This window comes from Seriola dumerili, unplaced genomic scaffold (genome assembly GCF_002260705.1).
Source record: "Seriola dumerili isolate Sdu_G_001 unplaced genomic scaffold, Sdu_1.0 BDQW01000362.1, whole genome shotgun sequence".
Classification (NCBI taxonomy): Eukaryota; Metazoa; Chordata; class Actinopteri; order Carangiformes; family Carangidae; genus Seriola; species Seriola dumerili.
This window is the reverse complement of record NW_019174617.1, coordinates 950,955-956,515: the sequence shown is the minus strand read 5'-3', so window position 1 is coordinate 956,515 and position 5,561 is coordinate 950,955.

Genomic DNA, 5,561 nt, shown 5'->3' with positions numbered 1-5,561 from the left:
AACTGAGGTACTTCGTGTGTCCGTCTGTAATTATTTACTCTGATGTTGCTTTCTGATTTCAGTTGGGATGTTTTCTAGCTAGCTAGCTAATGTTAGCCCTGGAGGAAGACACATGTTGTTCATAAAGTTTACAAGGGAAATATGTGTTGCCACAAGCATTGTGTTTAAACACTATTTGAGTTGCCATTTAGCCTTTTAGAGACCTGAGGAATAGTTTGGATGTTGCAGTAATGGTCTTTTGAACTAAGTTGCTGTGTTAGCATAGTAAGCTAGTGGTTAACCAAATTGTAAATATCAGTCATATCAGCTCTTTACACTACATGTGAACTTGCCTAGTCAGTGTGAAGTTTACATGGATTTTTGACATTGTCTGCCATCATAGTATATCTTTAAAAGGATTAGAAATTACTTTCCTAGAGATTCTGTGTTTCTGCAGGACATCATGCTTGTTTACGAGGGACACTGAGGGACACTGAGGGACTTAGCTCACCATCACAGCAGTTTGAGTCTCGGCAAGACCCCGGGGCCTCGGCTAATGAACACCTCAGGGCTTTTTTTTTTGCTTGAGCCAGGAACAGACACTCACACAAAGACATACGCACATGCACATACACACACACACACACACACACACACACACACACACACACACACATACATACACACAGTGAGCCTTGGAAACCTCCACAACAAGCATGACTGAAAAAAATCCTGAGCGGCTGACTGACTTAGGCTCTTCGTGGCAGGAGAGGCTGTTAGTGCGTCTGTCCCCGTGTCTCGCAGCACAGGAGGTGGGACAGAGCCATGACGATACCAAAATAGCCTTTTCTTTAGACATTTATCTGTTCATCTCACCCACCCCTACCATCTTCAGCCCTCTTGCACTTTGCTGTAATTGCTCGCCATGGCTCTCTCAATTACAGTGTGCCCTTTTTAAGACTGAAACTTCAGACTGTGGTTGGACTTTGACATGAAAGGGTCATTTGTTTTGCACAAGATCTCCAGCTTTTTACATGTATTGATTTATAAAGAAATCTGTGATTTGAACACAGTCAGATTGCTTGTTATGACCAGCAAATACTTAACCATAATCTCTCATGTTTCTGCTGTTTTCTTGACATTTCACTTAAATCCCTTCATGTGTTGAGTTTCAAACACAACAGCGAAACCGCATGAAACTGGAGACAATTTCATGTCACATACCGCATGATGTCACACAGTGGGAGAGATTACCAGCCTCCAGGCTAAGCTGTGGCCTGTGTGTGTGAATACGTTCACAGTTTAGCCAAAGCTTTGATCCAGAGTGACTCGGAGCAAGTGAGCAAGAAAGGTATGTGTCTTTCTAAAGGAGGTTTTTTTGGTTTTATTTTTACTTTTCCCCCCCTGAAGGACAAGATAACTTTTGGGTACAGCGGGTGGCTGTTTAGTCAGCAGCTCATACAGAAGGGAAATCACAAGCTGAACTAGTTTCAAGATTTTTCTTTTTTGGAAACAACATCCCATAGTTTATAAAGCTGCTCCAAAATCTGCTCTCAGAATGAGCACTTTTCCTTATGAAGTTTTGAATGTACACCCTAAGTTTATAGCCAGTGTCAAGATATAAGTCACACCTGCAGCAAAGGGAGCGAGTGTGTGTATGTGTGTGTGTGTCTGTGTGAGTGAGAGAGCTGTGATTGTCTTGTGAAATGAGCAAAAGAACATTTCCATATATCCATGGAGTCTGATGACAACAGGATCCACTGTGGAGTTCCTGCTTCATCAAACCAGTGACTCATCTTTTCATCAATGCACCGTTTTGCAGCAAAACAACAGAGCTGAGCTCAGCTTGTGCGTCACCAGATTACTTTGATCTTTTCAATCAGTTCAAAGATACACAGAAAGGTAGATTATGTATAGATAGAACAGCAGGAGCTTTATTTTCATACAAATAGAAAAATATGAAGTTGTGGTAATTTAACATACGGGATTAATGTAAAACTATACTTCAAAGTTCACATTAAACCCCAGATCCATTTTGATTTGCAGGCAGCTAAAAATACAAGTTTTGCATCACATTGGTAGGCGGATAATCCTCTTAACTGAAATATGTTAACTTTTGGCGGGATTGCAATACATGAGTTTATATTTAGTTTGTGAGCGAGTTTATGCACCTGCAAAGGTTGGAAAATTATACCAACCAATGGAGGAACACATAGTCCTGCAATTTATTACAGAGCATTAAATAAATCATCACAAAATGGACTACGATAAAGCCTCAGATCCGTGCTGGCCTGCAATTCCCTCAGTCTGAGGAGAGAGATTTAAATGATGAGACTCAACGCAAAGCCCAGAAACAACAGTGTGTTATTTCATCTCCCAACATTTTGCAACTTCCCTACTCTGTCTGTGTCCCCAAGCCCAAGATCAGTGACTTTCACTTAACAACTGAGATGTAGTTTTTGCAAACATTACTCAATCAGGAGAAAATAGTGCATTTTTAGGGAGTACTTTCAGGCTCTGTAGTGTTTTACAGCAGCAAGAATGTCTATAAGGGACCCTTTCAAAATAAACTACAAAATATCAAAACTTGAGAAAGAAACAGAGTCTGTGCAGGTATCTCAGTTTTCAGGACTTCATCAGGGCAAATGTTTGAAAAAAGGAATCTCAGAGCTTATAATGACACCAAATAGAGCACACCTGTGCTTTTTCATGCAAGTCCACATGGGAAATGTAGTTCTAGTTTCACAAAAACTTAAAGTAAATTAATACAGAACAGGGCTAAGTACTAAATACCAGCATTTTGCCTTTTTCATTAATTAAATACCTCAGACCTGAGAGATCAAAGACCTCAGTGTTTAGAGTTGTGGTTTTTTCAAGATTTCAAATGAGCCACTATGTTAGATGACATGATCCTTCATTGCTGGGCGCATGGACACCATAGTTAATGCAAGAAATACGTACTAGTGCACCACATATGTTTAAACCCGCAGCTGAAAGTAGTCCCAAACAACCACACTACTTTCCCCTCTTTGAGTAACGTTTGCTAAAACCTACAGTGCCCTGCTGTTTAAGAAATTATAGTTTTGAAATTTGAACTACATCATTGTGAATACATTTCTCTATTTGGACCTGGGAAACTACAATTCATTCACTTGATTTTCTACTATTTCGATTTCCTTATTGCTTTCTGTATTCATTTACTTTCAGTTTTTATATAGTTACTTCTGTATGTGGACTTTGGATACCAGAATAGTGAACTACATTTCCCATGTGCACATGCATGAAAAAACACAGGTGTGCCATATTTGATCTCATTATAAGCTCTAAGATTCCCCTCTGACAAACACTTACCCTGATGAAGGTCTTGTCCCTTTTTTAGCAGCTTAAATTCATCGTTCTTTGTTTCTTTTCAGTTTATGTTTTAATGATTAAAATTAAATAGAATATCTTTTAATCTTTCAACTTATTTGAAAACATAACAAACTCACCAAAAAAAGAGGACATACTAGGTATTGCTGTACAGAGAAAAAAAAACAGATTGAATTAACCGTGAGATCCTCATATGAAAGCATGACACGGAGTTCAAGTTTCTGTTGACTTGCTGACTTCGTTTTTCCATTATATAAGTTACACTTTACTGTTGCTGTCATTCCACTGACTCACAGTAATCAATTCACCTCGCCCCGCCTCAAGATAACAGCACAAAAGTAGTTTTGCAACAAGCTAATGCAGTGCATTGAATGCAGATGGCGTGTATGCGGGCAAATAAAGAGCACTTGTGTGTCAGATTCCTTCATGTTGTTTTTATTAGGTCCATTAGGCAGCTTGCTGTAGAGTCCCTTAGGTGTGCGCTCTCGGTTAACATGTTTGTTTTTCTCAAGGCTTTGTTGGAGTTAATGATGTCACGCTTAATTGTGGCAAACACACACACACACACTTCCTTGTCTCAGAGGAGAAGGTAGAACTGTATTTAAAGAGGAGATATCCACCTGAAACTGGATTGTTCTACAGATTCTGTGTTGTTAACTTGAAATTTGTTTATACTTTGAAACATACAGGAAGTGTCAAATGTTATCAAGACTTCCTGGAGCCATAGTCACAGTACAAATATGGATTTTCTCTGAATTTATTTCCTGGTTCCCTTCTACACAGGCTGGATTTCAGGGTCAGTTTGACCCCTATCATTGTCCTGAAAACCCATTAAACAGTGTCAATTAAATGGTATCTTACACCTTTAAAAAAAAAAAGAAAAAAAAGAAAAAAAGAAGAGCCCAAAATAGTCCTCTTCATTTTGGAATTCACCCAACATCCATGGAAATTAGCTAAAGTTTCACTCTGGTTAAATATTAAATATATTACCTCAAAACTGTTTTTAATTTGTTTCTTAAAGCATTAATATGCAACTCTTGTGGTGAATACCAAAAAAGTCACCAGACGTTACTGGTCATACCAGACCACATGGAAGGAAACCAAGGAAACCATTCAGTGTATCGAATTAAGCAAGGATGCATTTTATTGCTTATGAGTTCAGCTTTAATTTGTGAGAGAATGAGTGTGCTGTTTCTACTTTCAGAAGTTACATAGTGGCACTTTAAACTTTTAGCTGCCTTCTCAGTGTCCACTTTTGAGTAGCATAACAGCATTTTTAGGACGGTGGAATCACACTATTTGAATTAAAGAAAGGTGGGCAGTCAGCCATTTCAGAAGGTTACTGTGTTTACAACCTTGATGTAGTTCAAATGTGTTAAACATTGACTAATCTTCTTCCCTCTGGTCCCAAATGTTTCCCTAAAAAAAAAAAAATTCCCCCCCGAGCCAGAGCTCCATCCTCTGGCTGATAGCCAGGAACAAAGATAAGATGTAGGGCACTTAGCCTAGCATCGGCATGGGAATCCTGTCGCCTGGAGGCCTTAATAATTCAGTGCTCGAGATAAATTTACTGCTTATGAAGTCATGCAAAAGAGACAGAACAGAGCTTTATTATTATCTATAGCTATCTTATGTGCATACCTAATTTCCTCGTGGAATTTTTTGGTCGCTTTAATGTAGTGAGAAACATTTCATAAAAAATGGTGACACCCTTTGTGTTTTTTTTTCCCCAGTTGGAGCTAAAGTAAACACACACATACATGCAACAGGAGTCAATATTTGTACCAGGTTTACTTCTGCTGCTTATTCACATCCTGCACGGTTGACCACATCTTTCTGACAGGTTTAAAACCCTGAAGCCGCCCTGTGTGTTTGTGTGTGTGTTTCTAAAAGTCAGGTTTGCTTTGAGCCTATAGCAATGGGTGGGGTGACGTCGCCTTGTGTGCTATCAGGGTTTCTTTTCCACTGCATGTAAATGTTCCCTGTCCCTGTCAACACTTTGAAAGTCAATCCTCCCTCCAGCGCTGTCAAGTGACACCAGTGGCAACGAAGTGTCACTCTGAGGCCTTGTTTAATCACGTCCTTGCTGTTGTCCAGAATAGATAGGCATGTTAATAATTTAATAAAGTAATAATCTAAATTAACAGACTTTCATTGCTTTCTTCTGGTCCTCTACAGTTGCTTTGAGGTCAGAAAATTGCACATCCTTTGCC